Consider the following 18,736-nt stretch of genomic DNA (forward strand, 5'->3'; position numbering starts at 1 on the left):
TCTTTGTACTGTCTCTTGTAGCTCCTAGCAAACAGTCTGGCGAGGGGCACTAATTAACGTGCTGCTCCTAGAAAACTAGGAACCACGTCATGTCTTAGTCAAAGAGATACAATCCGAAGACAAAAACAACAGTTGTTAAAGTCCTCTTTCCCCTCCAAACCACTTCTATTATCAATAGAATTTGGTTTAGTGGAAAAATCACCAGGTATCCATGGATCTGGGTTCACGGTCTCTGTTGTGGGTCATCCTGATTCTTAAACGTGGTATGCTATGTAGAAGCACTTTGCAAGTTCCAAAGCAGTACACTGACATTGAGTGATGAATTGTTCCTTTGGGCCTGTTCTTAGACCTACATTGAACATTGTCCCTTCCTACCTCTAAAGTCTTCTGTCTCTAGGAAGACATTGCTGCTGCATTTTTTAACAATATATATTTTGTTATTAAATATATCATATGAACTAAAAAGTGACTAAAACATATATGTACAGTCTAAAAAATAGTTATACAGAAGACATCATATAGCTAGCAAGAAACAGAACATTGTTGGCACTCCCTGGAGTCCTTCCCCATGCCATCCTCCACGTGTTATTTTGTTGATTTTTCACATTTTTAATACTGGTCTCTTTATTCCTTTTAGTTGAAACTTTTTTTTTTCTCATAATTAAAAAATTTTTTTTCTCATGACTAAGAATCCTTCTTGGATCTCATGCTGTAATAAAGACAGTGTATCTGGCAATGGAAAGCTTTATCTAACAGAGCAGCCCCATCTCATTGCCCCAGCTCCTCTTTGGTCACCATGACTACTAGTCCCCTCCCACAACTGTCAGCTTCTTTTCTTGATTCCTGGGAAGGTAAGCAGATGGTCCCTAAGTGCCCTTCCTTGTAGTTGCATTACATCAATATAGATGCTTGCTCATGTTATTAAAATTCTTCATCAAAATCATCTTAATGGATACCTAATATTCTGTCACATGGATATAATTTACTGAATGATTCCTTTTGGAATGGCATTTGTTTTCTGTTGCTGGTTTTTTTTTTTTTTTTTTTAATTTTAAATGCGGTAGACCTTTCAGTAAACATCTTTGTATGTACATTTTTGTCTATTTCAGTTCATTGACTTAGACTAAGTTCCCCAAAATGAAATTATTGAGTTAAAAGACATGCATTTCAAAATATAACTTTTTTTTTTTTTTCTGATTGTGGAAGTATTGTATGCTCCTTACTGGTATTTTGGAAATTATAGAAAAGAATAAAGAATATTAAAAGTTACCTGTATCAGTTACTGATGTAACAAATTAACCCTTAAATGTCAATTGTTTAACACATTACTTGTTAATTTCTGTCTCAGAGAAGAATGAATTAGGCCTCTCCTGTATGACTCTCCTCAAAGCATCAGGGACCCTGAAAAGTCCTTTGTGGCTCCATCATTTTGTGCCTTCCAAGTCACCTTGGTATCACAGCTGATTGACAGGATGGAAAGGAAAGTGTGTAAGATCACACAGAGATTTAGGGCTGGAATTGACATATCTATCCAACCCACATTCCATTGCCTGAACTTAGTTACATGGCTAAGAGAGCCACACGACTACCATGAAGAGGGTCTTTAGGGCAGAAAATTTGTCTTTTTGTGCCATGAGGAAAATGAAATGGCTTGGAGGATATATGTTTATAGGATATCACCCACAGTCCTATCTTTCAGGAGTAACCTGTGTTTAGTGTGTGCTATGGTCTGGATATATCCTCCCCCAAATTCGTATGTTGAAAACCTAATGCTCAAGTGGTAGAATTAGGAGGTAGGTCCTTTGGGAGGTGACTGGGTCATGAAGGCTTTGCCCTGATGAAGGGGACTATTGTTCTTACAAAAGAGACCCCAGAGGAATCCCTTGTCCCTTCCACCACGTGAGGATACAAAGAGAAGTTGGTAGTCTGCGATAAGGAAGAGGGGGCTTCACAGAACTTGACCATGCTGACACCGTGATCTTGGACTTCCAGCTTCCAGAACTGTGAGAAGTAAATTGCTATTGTTTATAAGCCATCCAGTTTATGCTATTTTGTCATAGTAGCCTAAATGGACTAAGATAGTAGGCTTAGAGATATTTTCTTTTAATCTCTTTATATAAGTATACTGAATATTAAATAAAGTAGCAATCATTGTGTGTGTGTGTGTGTGTGTGTGTGTGTGTGTGTATACATGTCTTGTATCTATTTCCTAACACCTTAGGAGCATTTTAATGACATTTTGTAGCTTTGAATATTTTTGAAACTCTTAATGTATGATGACACATCGTATGATGGCACCAGCATGGTATGAGAGTGACTTACATGGTTCTTTATTGATTCATATCTTGCTCAGTCTTTTTGGGCCTTTGTTTCATCATTTACCTACCTTATGTGGTTGTTGTGAATGTTTCACAACTTGGTGCAGATAAAGATCTTAAAAATAGTGCCTAGCACAGAATAACTGCTCAGTAGATATTATCTATTATTACTATTGTATGAAGAGATGTGAACTCCCCAAGTCAACTATCAATCTTATGCTTTAGCTTTGGTATCTTTAGCTTTAGATACGTTTTGCTTTCCTTGTATTGAGTTTTCTAAGCACTTAAAAAAAATTATTTACTTGAGAGAGAAAGAAAGAGAGAGGGAGAGTGTGCAAGTGGGACGAGCGGCAGTAGGGGAAGGAGAGGGAGAAAAATCTCAAGCAGGCTCCCCTGGAATGTGGAGCCCGATGTGGGGCTTGATCTCACCACCCTGAGATCATGACCTCAGCTGACACCAAGAGTCAGACACTTAACCAACCTAGGCATCCCACATTTTTTAAGCACTTTTTAAGTAATTTTTTTATTCACAAAATAGAGTAATCCCTGTCAAATAAGCTTAACTACAGTGGTGAGACTTTCAGTAAACACTGAATGGTTGTTAGGCATACAGGAAGGAAAAGGAAATTATTGTTGAACACCGACCATGTGTCAGACACTGTTTTTTACTTTCATACTGGATCTCATGTAATTCTCCCAGCAACCCTTTAAAGCAAGTATTATTATGTAGGTTGATTAGGTAAGGAAAGTGACGTTCACATAATTAATCCAAGATCACAAATGCCAGTAAGTAGTAGGATCAGAATTTAAACCTATGTCTGTCTCCCATCAAAGTCTCTCTACTATTCTATGGTGCCTTCTATTTATACTGTTATCCCTGTTGCACTTGTGGTATGATAATGTGGAATAATGTGCAGTTGTTAGGCCAAGCAGTGTCAGAGCAATTACAGTGACTGTTGTAAAGCACCCAAAAAAGAAATCTGAAGCACATTTGAGAGTCCTTTAAGGTTGAGAGCTTGCTTCTTTACTCTTCTATCCTTTTTCTCTTTTACATTTTTCAATTAAGAATCAGAAAGAACTCTTCACCTTAGTTTACAAACGCTCAAACAATGTACCAGCATTAAAGACAAGGGAGAACATTGTACCTTCTTATTCTGGTGTATTGGCTCCATTGCCCTGAGACATCAGCTGTGAATGTATATCAAAACACAAATCCAACTCCCCATCAAAATTTCACATATTAATTACTTGCCTTGCTGGCCATTTAAAACTCAGTCTGGGCTGATGGAGAAAATTGGGAAACTTTGAACACAATTGAACACATTTAACTCCTTTCTCACAGTCAATCTCATCAGCTCTGCTCTCAGTTTTACTCCTGCCACCCTGGTTGGGGTCTCCCTAAGCTGACTCTTGACTGCAAGGATAGCAGTCTAATCAGTGTCCTTGCTTCTGGTCTTTGTTCCTTCTGTTTCATCTCGATCAGTCAGTGGACCAAATCTGGCCTCTGGCCTGTTTCATTGTCTTGAGAGCTAAGAATAGTTTTTACTTTTTAAAGCGTTGGGAAAAAGAAGGAGAAGGAGAAGGAGAAGATGATGATGTAACAGATCCTGATGGTCAAAAATATTTGCTACCTGGTCTTTCACAGAAAAAAAGGTTTGCTGACCCTTGATCTAGATTATTTCTGGCAGATGAATCCGGGAAAAAACCCTTCACAGAGACAAGATATACGACATAAGAGGATGAATACTAGCTCTTGATTGTGGAGTCTTTGGTTCTAGTCCCAGACCAACCTTCCTCTATTTGTATCCTTACTTAGAGAAGTGAAATGACATGATCTTTAAATTCTTCTTGTTTTGACATTCTAACATTTGGTTTAAAATTTTTTTTTAATTATATAAGTAGTTCATGTGTATGAGAAATGTATAAAGCACTATAGAATATATGTATGCATGTGTATGTATCTTAAAAAGTGTCTAGGTGAAACTTTTCAAGCCTTTTATACACACACATATACATATACATATAAATATGTATCTACAATTTTTTCCAACTCAACGTTGTGGATATCCTAACTTGTCAGTGCTTAAAATATTTCATTTTTAAAACTAGCAATGCTGTGGTCTGTTAACCTTCCAGGTGTGTGCCATGGCAAGGGGAAAATTTGCACTTGTGCCTTGAAATGAAAAACTTTACAAAGCACTGATCTGGGCTATTCCCCAGCCTCCATAAAAAGATGGTGTTAAGTTATTCCATATGGATAAAAGTTATTCATTCTTTTTCAAAGACTTATCTTCCTCAAATATGCCATGCTTATTTTTTATCTTGATCATGTTTTTCTGTCTTGCTTGAATGACCTGCCTGCCATATTACCTCACATCTATCCTGATTCTACCAGTCCTCCAATGTTCATCTTTATCTCAGGGTGCCTTTCTTCCTGGGAACTTTCACATCCCATTGCCCAAGTCTAATTTACTCTGTTCTCAGAACTCCTCTCTTGATCTTCTCTTTTTTCCAGAAGTATGACTTGCCTTTTAACAGGACTGCATATAAGAACATTATTTCTGTCCTCAATTTTTTCCAAATCACTTACTCAGACCAACTCCTAGAAGTGAATAATACTGTTCAGATTTTCAAAAGCTTGTAACATTCTGAAAAATTTTATTCTATTCAACAAAAGTATAGAATCCTAGATTTTATTGATAAGAGGAGCCTTAGGTAATCATTTGTTTTTCTGAATGCCCTTAGGCAAAAAAGGAGTCTTTATGTCTGTTTGACACAGATAGCTACAGAGGCCCCAAAAGATTCTATGATTTATCAAAGTCTACATCAAATAGTCATTCTTCCCTCTGGATTAGGGAAAATTAAGCATCTTCTCAGATTCCAACACAGGACACAATTATATACACAAAGAGGCAGTAATTCAGAGCATGAGTTTTATTTTATTTTATTTTATTTTAATGATTTTTTATTATATTATGTTAGTCACCATACAGTACATCCCCGGTTTCCGATGTAAGGCTCAATGATTCATTAGTTGTGTATAACACCCAGTGCACCATGCAATACGTGCCCTCCTTACTACCCATCACCAGTCTATCCCATTCCCCCAACCCCCTCCCCTCTGAGGCCCTCAGTTTGTTTCTCATAGTCCATAGTCTCTCATGTTTCATTCCCCTTTCTGATTACCCCCCCTTTCTTTATCCCTTTCTTCCCCTACCGATCATCCTAGTTCTTATGTTCCATAGATGAGAGAAATCATATGATAGTTGTCTTTCTCTGCTTGACTTATTTCACTTAGCATTATCTCCTCCAGTGCTGTCCATGTTGTAGCAAATGCTGAGAACTCGTTCTTTCTGATAGCTGAGTAATATTCCATTGTATATATGGACCACAACTTCTTAATCCAGTCATCTGTTGAAGGGCATCTCGGCTCCTTCCACGATTTAGCTATTGTGGACATTGCTGCTATGAACATTGGGGTGCATGTGGCCCTTCTCTTCACTACATCTGTATCTTTGGGGTAAACACCCAGTAGTGCAATGGCTGAATCATAGGGTAGCTCAATTTTTAACTTTTTAAGGGACCTCCACACGGTTTTCCAGAGTGGCTGTACCAACTTGCATTCCCACCAACAATGTAGGAGGGATCCCCTTTCTCCACATCCTCTCCAACAATTGTTGTTTCTTGCCTTGTCTATTTTTGCCATTCTAACTGGCGTAAGGTGGTATCTCAGTGTGTTTTGATTTGAATTTCCTTGATGGCTAATGATTTTGAACATTTTTTCATGTGTCTGTTAGCCATTTGTATGTCTTCATTGGAAAAGTGTCTGTTCATATCTTCTGCCCATTTTTTGATTTGTTTATTTGTTTCTCGTGTATTGAGTTTGAGAAGTTCTTTGTAGATCTTGGATACCAGTCCTTTATCTGTAGTGTCATTTGCAAATATATTCTCCAATTCCGTGGGCTGCCTCTTAGTTTTTCTGACTGTTTCCTTGGCTGTGCAGAAACTTTTAATCTTGATGAAGTCCCATAAATTCATTTTATCTTTTGTTTCTCTTGCCTTTGGGGATGTATCATGAAAAAGGTTGCTTTGGCCGATGTCGTAGAGGTTGCTGCCTATGTTCTCTTCTAGGATTTTGATGGATTCCTGTCTCACATCGAGGTCTTTCATGCATTTGGAGTTTATTTTTGTGTATGGTGTGAGATAGTGGTCAAGTTTCATTCTTTTGCATGTAGCTGTCCAATTTTCCCAGCACCATTTATTGAAGAGACTGTCTTTTTCCCACCGGATGTTTTTTCCTGCTTTATCAAATATTAGTTGCCCAAAGAGCTGAGGGTCCATTTCTGGGCTCTCTATTCTGTTCCATTGGTCTATGTGTCTGTTTTTGTGCCAGTACCATGCTGTCTTTGTGATCACAGCTTTGTAGTACAGCAGAGATTGAGTTTTAGAGTCAGAACGACTTAGGTTTGAGTCCTTCCTTCATCCTTCTTAGCTGTATAACTCTAGACAAGTTACTTTATTTTTATAAGCCTTAATTTCTTTATCTGTAAAATGGGCATAATAATAGTACTTCCTATAGCATTGTTGTGAGAATTAAATACTTAAATATGCTATATGACCTACTTGGCATAGCTCATAACTCAAATTATTATAAATGATATTAAATCAATAAATTACCTCCATTAGCAAGTTGTTCTAATATTATAGCACTTTTAATTATTGGCAAAATGTCTTTATATCTAACCTATATCCTTTATACTAAAAACTTACTCTCTATTCTTGTACTATTGGTTTTTCTCTCTTTCATTTGTCTCTGAAATAAATAATTCCAAAGGAAGGCCATCAAAATGCCATGGGTAGTAGTTGCTACCTTCATATATATAGGCTGCTGGATAGGAGTCACTGGGGCTTGAACATTTAAATGTTTCTCTGGGTTATTTGAATAAAATGTTTCCATTTTCCTAAGTTTAGTGTGTTCTTTTTCCTTCTTACCTATCAGTTGCTGGGCTCCAATCAGAAGTACTTGTGGTAACCATGATAGTAGTATATTTTATGTTATTTGTGGTCTCTGTTTTCCTCCTGCCTCTTACATGTCCAGATAAGTGAGAACTGGCAATAATGTATTAAATGTTAAAAATTTTTTTGAAAATATCTTATATTTATATGTCATTAAAATTAAAATATAAGTACGTAAGAGTTGGGATATTGAAATATTAAATGTCAAAAGTACTGTTAACTCTATTAAATTACAGAGTATTATTTGTGGTTATAATTTAAATCATTTGCCTAATACAGATAATCTGGAAAGCCAGCTTACTTTTACCGTTTTAAAGATTTCTTTGTATAGATTTGTTGATTAACTTGTTCTTTAGCTTAGGGAGGGATAGGAAATATGCAGAGGATCCACAATTTTTACCAGAAGCCACCACTGTACAGATAAGCAGTTATTAAATCAAGGAGAAAACACATTGTTCTTATGTCTGTGCATGTAGCTGCTTTGGTCTTCATTTGTGGGAGATTTGAACTACAATAGAACTTTATGTTTAAATTATCCTAAGAGAGGATATTGTACTCACTGAGGTAACTTCATTTTCACTTTTTAAAAGAAAATGCATGTTATTAATAATATTATGCACATGGGGCGCCTGGGTGGCACAGCGGTTAAGCGTCTGCCTTCCGCTCAGGGCGTGATCCCGGCGTTGTGGGATCGAGCCCCACATCCAGCTCGTCTGCTAGGAGCCTGCTTCTTCCTCTCCCACTCCCCCGGCTTGTGTTCCCTCTCTCGCTGGCTGTCTCTATCTCTGTCAAATAAATAAATAAAATCTTTAAAAAAAATATTATGCACACTCATAGCTCTCACTAAAATTCCTCTTTACTTTCAAAGCCCTGCCTTCAAGGCTTTCTATCACACCTATGTTCCGTTCAAGCTTACTGTCCAGTTGGCTTTTGTTTTTTCCAGCCATGCTCTAACACTTCTTCCATGTTATTCTCCATCTCCTCAGTCAGTCTTGAAATCATTATGTTTCAATCTATTTTCTTTCTTCTAGAAACTATTAAAATTCCATCTGTTACTCTCAGTTATAGGGAAAATATTGTATTTATTATTTTTCTCAGACCCTAGAGCACATTACTAACTTTATCCTCACTAATTTACAAAGAAAGTTAGATAAAGCAACAATTCTTTCTTTTTTTTTTTTTTTAAGATTTTATTTCTTTATCAGAGAGAGAGAGACAGCCAGTGAGAGAGGGAACACAAGCAGGGGGAGTGGGAGAGGAAGAAGCAGGCTCCCAGCAGAGGAGGGAGCCCAATGTGGGGCTCTATCCCAGGACCCTGGGATCACGCCCTGAGCTGAAGGCAGACACTTAACGACTGAGCCACCCAGGCGCCCCACAACAATTATTTCTAAAATACTGACATGTCACAGTGTACCATAATATATAGCTTACAAAATACTTTCATAACATGTTTGGATTTAATTATCATGATAACCCTGTGAGGTGGTGGTATTTTCTTCATTTTACAATTAAAAAACTGGAACATGGTAATTAAATGTCTTGTTTAAGATCATAAAGCTGCTAAACCTACTTCACTTAACTGAAGGTTTCTGACTCAAAGTTAACGGCAGTCTGTTCTCCCTGAGCACATTTACATGCTTCATTTGTGGTACATGGTGATTTATATCTTAATTATGTGTTTACATATCTGTCTCCTTTACTGGACTGTAAACTTTCCTAGGGCAGGCACCAGGTCCTTTTTGACTTTTTATCTTAGGTACTTAGCAGAATCTGACAAAGTACAACTACTCTGTAAATTTGTCAAGTGAATGAATGAAATCAGGAAAACCTCACAAAATAATTGTAGTTCAAGAACAAAGGTGAAATAAAACCCCAAAAGACAATCTGAGGAGTTTCCTAGAAACATATAAGGAAATTTTAAGTGCCTCTAAAGCAAGAAACAAGAGAGCCAGTGAAACCACTTCTTGATCATAGCGCTAAAAATGCACAGGGTAGAGAGAGACTAGATAAATTCTTTGACTTGATTTTTTATTTTTTAAATAGCTTTATGAGGTATAATTCCCATACCATGTAATTCACACATTTAAACTATACTATTCAATGACTTCTGGTATATTTACAAAGGTGTGCATCTATCACCACAATCAAATTTAGAGCATTGTCGCTACCCCAAAAAGAAAACCTGCATTCACTAGCCACCATCCCCCAAACCCTCATCTTCCCCAGCCCTAGGGAACCACTAACCTTCTTTCTGTCTCTATAGATTTACTTATTCTGGACATTTCATATAAATAGAATCATATAATATACGGTCTTTTGTGACTGTCTTTCTTCATTTAGCATAATGTATTCATTTTAATCCATATTGTAGCATGTATCAGGACTTCATTCCTTATAATGGCTGAACAATATTCTGTTATATGGAGTTACCACATCTGTTTATCCATTCATCAGTTGATTAACATTTAGGTTGTTTCCACCTTTTACTATTATGAATAATGCTATTATGCACATTGCATTCAAGTTTTTTAAGGCATAGGTTTTTATTTCTCTTTGGTATATATCTAGGAGTAGAACTGTCAGACCATGTGGTTACTCTGTGTTTAAACATTTGAGGAACTATGAGACTGCTTTCCAAAGAGGCTTCACTGTTTTACATTTCCACCAGCAGTGTGTGAGAGTTTCAGTTTCTTCATATCCTTGCCAACATGCGTTATTATTATCTTTTATTAGCCTTGTTTTCTGTAAAGGGACTAAGAAACTATGTGGAAAAGATTAGGGAAGAGAATCTTGCCATGTGTGAGGGGTTTATAGGGTATAAATACGTAAGAAGAACCAAGAGTATAGAGTATTTTTTTCTGATATTTAAACAATTACTTAACTGCTGTTTATTTTCAACATTTTATTAGGAAAATTTTATACATAGAGCCAGGTTGACAGAATTTTACAGTGAGCACACATATACTCACCATGTAGATTCTGTCATTAACATTTTTGTATACTTGCCTTTATTCTCTCTCTCTCTTTCTCCCTCCCTCCCTCCCTTCATCTTTTTTTGGTGCATTTTAACACAAGTTGCAGAAATCTGTATACCTCATCCCTAAATGTTTTAGCATGCATATCATTGATGAAAGTTTTTATTTGTATAGAGGATTTTTTTCATTTCATAAAAATTTGCATACAATGAAATGTACAAATAATAACTATATATTCATTGAGTTTTAACAAAGGCATACACATGTGTAACCCGAGTTACAGGTTTTAAATTAGAAAGGACCTTTGGAGGTCATTAGACTACCCGCTTCTAGCTTACAGATTAGAAAACTGATGTCCAGAGAGGGAAAGTAAGTTGTTCAAAATCTAAGGAGGAATAGAACATCAGCTTAGCATGCTTTGACTCACAATGTCATCCAGACCTTAGGTATTGAGGTTGCTGTGATCCCCAGGCAGCCCCCTAACATGGCAGTGATCTTAGGCTGCAATGTCATGCTTGTTGTACAAAGGTTTAAATGAGGCAGGACTTTCCTTGTGAAGTAATAAAGTTCTTTTTCAGAGCACTTCATGAAACAAAATAAATTAAGACACTGGAAGTCTAGCCAAGATCACGAGTTAATTTCTCACTTCAAGCAAACACACCTTTATTCATATACTTTCTAGTTTGCAAAATCATATTCAAGTCCTGCTTCCACTAAAACTTCACTCTAAATCTCTCTCTTTTCTAATCCTCTCACCCTGTTGTTTGTCTCACATAATTAATACCTCTTCAGTCAGCATTTTGTGATGGTGGATTCAGATCCTCAGGCATCTTTAATGCTGAAAGAAATAATTGATGACTTCTTGGGTTGTGATTACATTAACAAATTAGAGCATTTTCAGGCAACCTAAATGTGGAATGCTCTGGAATTAAAGTCCTAGAGATTGAGGTACCTGGTGTTGATTAGCCTGGGTAAGAAAGATAAGGAAAGCTAGCAATAAGTGAGGATGTACCATACTGCCAGGTATTTTATGAAGTCCTTTCCATGCGTTATCTCCTTAACCCTCATAATCCACATGTTGCTGTTACTATGAATGTTTAACAGCTGAGGAAACTGAGGCCTAGAGAGGTTAAGTAACTTGCTCAAGATCACTCAAAAATGATATACATAGCCAGATTTAAATTCCAGGTCTCTCAGATCTCAGAGCCCATGTTTACAACAATTCTACTATACTGTTTCCAAGATAGGTATTTTTGAATATTCAAGGACTATCAAGAAAGATTATATTAAGGCAACTGCAAAGGGCAGAATTTGGACCAAATATGGTCATTAGAGGGAAGTATATTTAGACTCAGCATGGGAAGTTTTTCTGACAAAGCTGTCAAGAAGTGGACAAGGCAGCCTTATGTAACTAAACTTCAGACATGAGAAATATTCAGGCAGGAGTAGGTGACTGTTGTAGAGAAGATATTTGCATACAGTGGACATGAGCTTTGTTCAGAGATTTCCCCAATGCTGGAATCACTTGGGAGGAAATTTCTTTCCACCAAATGAACTATATGGAGGTAAAATTAACATACAGTCAAATGGTCACATTGTAATTGTACATTTTTGACAAATTTATACAACCATGTAACCACCACCAAAATGAAGATAGAAAACATTTCAATAAGCCTCCAAAGTGCCCTTGTGCTCCTCCCCAATTAATACCCTCTATATCCTCATCTTCAAGCAAACACTAATCTAATTATCTCACCATGGATTAGATTGGTCTTCTTTAGAGTTTCATATAAATAGAATCATACTGTAGGTTGGGTTTGATTTTTCCTACTCAGTGTAGTGCTTCTGAGATTCATTCATGTTGTTGCATGTATCAGTAGCGCATTCCTTTTATTGCTAAGTCGTATTCTACTGTATGAATAAAGCACAATTTATTTATTCACTTCGTTGATGGACATTAGGGTTGTTTCACATTTTTCGCTATTATGAATAAAACTGCTATGAATATTTATGTGTATATTTTGTATGGATTTTTTATTTATTTTTTATGGAGGTATAATTGACACATAACATATTTTGACATATGTTTTTATTTCTCTTCAGTAAATACCTAGGAGTGGAATGGATGGGCTGTATGGTAAATATAAGAAACTGCCAAACTTCAGCATTTTACATTCCCATAAGCAATGTATGAGAGTTCCAGTCGTTCTGCATCTTCACCAGCATTTAGTATTATATATTTTAAAATTTTATCCATTTTGATGAATATTTAATAGTGTCTCATTTTATGTATTTTTTATAATAGCCTTTTTTTGGGGTAAATTGAGATACAATAACTGTACCTATTTAAAATATTCAACTTGATAAGTTTTTATATACTTTGATGCCCATGAAACCATCACCACAACCAAAATAATGAACATATATATTTATTATCCGAAAAATTTTCTTGTGCCTTTTTGCAACTCTTCCTTCTTTCCCTCTTGCCCTTCACTCTGTGGCCAGATAACATTGATATGCTTTTAATTACTGTAGATTAGTTTGCATTTTCTAGAATTGCATATAAATGGAATATTATAGTTTATACTCTGTTTTTGTTTGGCATCTTTCACTTAACATAATTATTTTGATGTGCATCCATGTGGTGTAGTATACCTTTTTACTGCTAGTGGTATTCCATTGTATGACTATACCGCACTTTGTTTATCCATTCATCTGTTGATGAACATTTGGCTTGCTTCTAGTATTTTACTATTATAAATAAAGCTACTATGGACATTTTTATACAAGTCTTTGTTCATATGCTTTTATTTCTTTTGGATAAATACACAGGCTGAATCACATGGTTAGTATATGCTTAATTTTTTAAGAAATTGCAAACATGTTTTCTAAATGATTGTACTATTTTACATTCCCACCAGCTGTGTATGAAAGTTCCCCATTCCTTTACATCTTCACCAAAACTTCACTAAATAAGCAGTCTTTTATTTTTAGCCATTATAGTGGTGTGTAGTGGTACTTTATTATGGTTTTAATTTTATTTTCCTAATGACTGATGATGTTGAACATTTTTTAATGTGCTTATTTTCCATCCATATATCTTCTTTGGTGAAGTGTTTATTCAAATGTTCCAAAGTTTGAAGTTTAAAGTTTGGTTGTTTGTTTTCTTATTACTGAATTTTGAGAATTCTTTATCTATTCTGGGTACAAGTCCTCTATCAGTTAAATGGTTTGCAAATATTTTTCTCCCCGTATGTCACTTGTCTTTCATTATCTTGGTGATGTCTTTCAATAAGTAAAAGTTTTAAATTTTGATAAAGTCTAACTTCTCAATTTGCTTTTTTATATACGGTGCTTTTGGTGTTCTCTTAAGGCCCATGGGCCAAATGCGGTCTGTTGCCTGCTCCTGGTTTTAAAGTTTTTTTGGAGCACAGCTATGACTACTTGTTTATATATTAGCTATGACTGATACGAGCTACAACAGCAGAGTTGAATAATTGGAACAAAACCCACATGGTTCACAAAGTTTGTTTAACTCAAGACACAGAGTTTTTCTCCTGTGCTTTCTTGTACAGATTTTGTAATTTTAAGATTTTACATTTAGGTGTATAATCCATGTGGAGTTGATGTTTTTTATTCGTAGAGAATATGGATCAAAGCTTGTTGTTTTGCACGTGGATCTGTGTTTCAGCAAAATTTGTTGAGTTTATCTTTTCTCCACTGAATTGTCTTTACACTTTTGTTGAAATTAGCTTTCCTCCATATATGTTTTATTTTATTTCTGAGCTCTCTATTGTGTTCCATTTATCCATTTTTTTTTTTAGTCTTAACATCAGTGCCATACAGTCTTGATTACATTTAGCTTTATAGTAAGTCTTGAAATCAGGAGGTATTTGTCCTCTACTTTGTTCTTTTCTTTTTTCTCTTTTTAAAATTTAATTTAATTTTAATTCCGGTATAGTTAACATACAGTGTTATATCAGTTTCAGTGTATAATATAATGATTCAACAATTCTGTACATCACCCAGTGCTCATCATTACAAGTGCACTCCTTAATCCCCATCACCTATTTCACCCATCCCCCCCATCTGCCTGCCCTCTGGTAACCATCTGTATGTTCTTTTAAAAATTGTTTAAGTATTCTAGGTTGTTTGTATTTCCTCATTTCTATTAAAAAAAGAGAAGCCTACTGGTATTGCACTGAATTTATTGATAAATTTTTGGAAAATTTGTATCATAACAATATTAAGTCTTCCAACCCATAAACATGGTATATTCTCCAGTTATTTAGGTCTTTAGCAATTCTCAATAATGTTTTATAATTTTCAAAGGAAGACCACAGTATCAAAGCACGATATTAGCAGAAGATTGCTTATTGATGACTTTTATCAAACTGAGAATTTTCCTTCTATTCCTATTTTGCTGAGAGTGTTTATCCTAAATGGGTAATGAATTTTGTCGTTTTTTTTTTGCATATATTGAGATGATTTTATAGTTTTTCTTCTTGGTCTGTTCATATGGTTAATTACATTGATTGTTTTCTCAAATGTTGAAATAACCTTGTACTCCTGGAATAAACCTCATGGGATCATGATGTATTATTGTTGTTTTATATATTGCTGGAATTTTCCTTATGGGAAAGTTTTAAGTTATAAATCAGTCTTTAATAGATACAGAGTTATGCAGATTTTCAGTTTCTTCATGAGTCAGTTTTGACAATTTGTGTTTTTCAAGGAATCTTTCATTTAATCTAAATTGTCAAATTGATTGGCATGTAATTGTTCATAATATTCCCTTATTATCTTTTTAATGTATCTAAGGTCTTTAAGATGACTCTTTTTTTTTGTTCCTAATGTTGGTAACATATGTTTTCTTTCTTTTTCATCATCAGTATAATTTAAATTTTATTTATTTATATTTCAATGAACCAGATTTTGGTTTATTTAATGTTTTGTATTTTTAAAATCTTTTTAAAAATTTCATTTATTTCTGCTCTTATTTTGATTTCTATCTTCCTATCTACTTATAGTTTAATTTACTTTTTTCTTTTTATCACCTTAAGATAGAACCTTGTATCATTGAAATCTTTCTTCTTTTTCTGCTAGAAGCATTTAAAGCTGTAAATATCCCTTATGAACTGCTTTATATGCATTCCTCAGATTTTGATATGTTCTGTTTTCTTTTCATTCAGGAAAAAAAATGCTTTATAATTTCCCTTGTCTCTTTTTCCTTTATCCGTGGATTATTTAGAAGTGTGTTGTTTAATTTTCATATATTCTTGGGAACTTCCCAGCTATTATGTTATTGCTTAGATAAAAGTTTAATATAAATTGCTATTAAAATCTCAGCAAGATTTTTTGTAGATATAGAAAGATTATTTTCTAAAATTTCCATGGAAAGGCAAAGGATCTAGAATTGCTTAACCAGTTCTGAAAAGAAGAGTAAAATGAGGGGAATAGTCTACATAACTTCAAGGTTTATTATATCACCATTAGTACTCAAGAATGTGTATTATTGACAGAAGGATAGACACATAGATCAATGTGACATAATAGATAACCCAGAAATAGACTCACATAAATATGCCCAACTGATTTTCCTTTTCTTTTTATTTTAAACAAAGTTTAGACTTACAAATAAAGCTGCAAAAATAATACAGAGGATTTTGAATAGCCCTCACCTCACCAGCAACTTACCCTAATGTTAACATCTTACATAACCATGGTACAATTATCAAAACCAGGAAATGAACATTTGTACAATTTAAATTTCACCAATATTTGCACTAACTTTATGTTTCTGCTCCAGGATCTTATTCCAGACTCAATATTATATGTAATTATTAATTTATCATCATGTCCTCTATTATGTAAAATCTCAATCTAACTTTCATGGCCTGAACACTTAAAATATTTTTTAAAATTTTATAACAATTTTAGAATTACAGAAAAATTGCAAAGTAGTATTGATAGTTCCCATATACACCTTCTTTCCCTTATTAGTAGTATGATGATGAGGATCATCATTCGCATGGATCATTCTAGCGTTCTGTCCTTGTTTATTCCTTAACATTAGTATGGTACATTTGTTACAGTTAATGAACCAATACTGGTAAACTATTTTTATATAAAGTCCATACTTTATTCAGATTTCCTTAGTTTTTACCTAATGTCCTGTTTCTGTTCTAGAATCTTATCCAGGATACCATTACATTTGGTTGTCATGTCTGCTTTGGCTCTTGAGTTTCTCAGATTCACCTTGTCTTGATGGCCTTAACAGTGGTCAGGTATTTTGTAGAATGTCCCTCATTTGGATCTGTTTGTTATTTTTCTCATGATTTGACTGAGGTTACGTGTTTTTGGCAGGAAGACCACAGAAGTAAAGTGCCATATTCTTTTTTTTTTTTTTTAAAGATTTTATTTATTTATTTGACAGAGACAGCCAGTGAGAGAGGGAACACAGTCAGGGGGAGTGGGAGAGGAAGAAGCAGGCCTCCAGCGGAGGAGCCTGATGTGGGGCTCGATCCCATAACACCGGGATCACGCCCTGAGCCGAAGGCTGACGCTCAACGACTGAGCCACCCAGGCGCCCCTAAAGTGCCATATTCTTAACAGAATATCAAAGGTATATGTTTTTAACATGACCTCTTACTTAAGTTGTTGACCTTGATCACCCAGCCGAGATGGTATTTGCCCAGTTTCTCCACTGTAGATTTACTACACCCTGCAGCACCCCCCCTTCTTCCTACGGAAGGAAGTCATTATTCACAACCCACATTTAGGGAATAAGGAGTTATGCTCCACCTCCTGGAGGGTGGAATATCTATATAAATCTATATAAATTGTTTGGAATTCTGATGAGAGATCTGTCTCTTCTCCCCATTTATTTATTTATTTATTTATCCAATCATTTATTTATTTTATACTTTGAGTTATAATCCAGTACTACTCTATTTCATTGCTGAAATGTTTCAGCTTTGGCCAGTGGGAGCTCTTTCAGTTGGCTTTTGTATCCTTTGACATATCACTGTTAGTGTGTGTGTGTGTGTGTGTGTGTGTGTGTGTGTGTGTTTAGCACTGCCTTGCATTCTGGCACTATGAGTTACTCCAGGCTCATCTTGTGTATTTCCTGCTCCAGCCTAGAATCAGTCATTTCTCCAAGAAGCTGTCATTCCTTTTATTGGAGAATTGTATTAGAAACCAAGATCTGGGTGCCTGGTGTACTCATTGCTACTGGGGTGTGTTGCTTCTAGGACTTCTCAACAACAGAATGAGGAAATATACATGTGTATATGCATATACACATATCTATAAATATGTTCACATAATACACCTTTATATTAAGATAAACATAAGTAATACTGATGTCTCCAATCTAATCCATTACCACATGATTTGTTCTAGCCTTCTCTCCCTGTTTATCTGTAACCTTTCATTCTGATAGTGAGAAATCTGCCTCACACCATCATCCATCCATTTACTTAATGTTCAATTCCAGTATTTATCTATCGTGGTATCAGAATTATTAACCCATATCCCCATGGGAACAACTTTATCAACTGTGGTACAGTGTGTGTGCATAGTTTCTTTTACCTTCAGTCTTACAGATTTCACTCATTATTAAAGTTACATAAACGAGCACCTTTTCTCCTACTCCTCTCAGTGAGGTTGTTTCAGACATTTGTAATACAGTTAAATTATAGTCTTACATTCTGCATTCCATTCCTGGATTTTCTGACCTTCTAAATAATTTTCGAAAATTTGCATGAAATTTTCTAATATTTGTGCTAAGTTCTATGGGTTTTGTTAAATGGATAGACTTGTACCCACCATTACAGTATCATACAGAGTTTCATCACCTTAAAAAAGTCACCTGTGCTGCACCTTTCAACCCTCCCTCCCTTTCCCTGAGCACTTAGCAACCACTGATCTTTTTACAATCTTGATAGTTTTTCCTTTTCCAGAATGTCATATATTTGGAATCATATAGTACACAGCCTTTTCAGACTGACTTCTTTCACTTAGCAGTATGCATCTAAGATGTACCCATGTTTTTCGTGGGTTGATAACTTAATTCTTTTTATCACTGAATAATATTCCCCACTGTATGAATGTACCACATTTGTTTATACATTCACTTCTTAAAGGACATCTTGTTTGCTTCCAGTTTTGGGCAATTAATTAATTAATTAATTAGGCTGCTGTAAACATTCATATATTTTAGCCTGTTGACCTGGTGGATTACATTGATTTTCAAGTGTTGAACTAGCCCACTATGTGGGATAAATCTTACTTGGTCATGGTGTATATTTCTTTTTATGCAATGCTGCATCCACTTGCTAATAATTTTTGAGAAGTGTTGCATCTCTCTCTAATAATTTTTGAGAAGTGTTGTATTTATGAGAGATATTGGTGTGTAATTTTTCT

Source organism: Ursus americanus, chromosome 6, assembly GCF_024610735.1.
Source record: "Ursus americanus isolate L20-20 chromosome 6, mUrsAme1.1.p, whole genome shotgun sequence".
Classification (NCBI taxonomy): Eukaryota; Metazoa; Chordata; class Mammalia; order Carnivora; family Ursidae; genus Ursus; species Ursus americanus.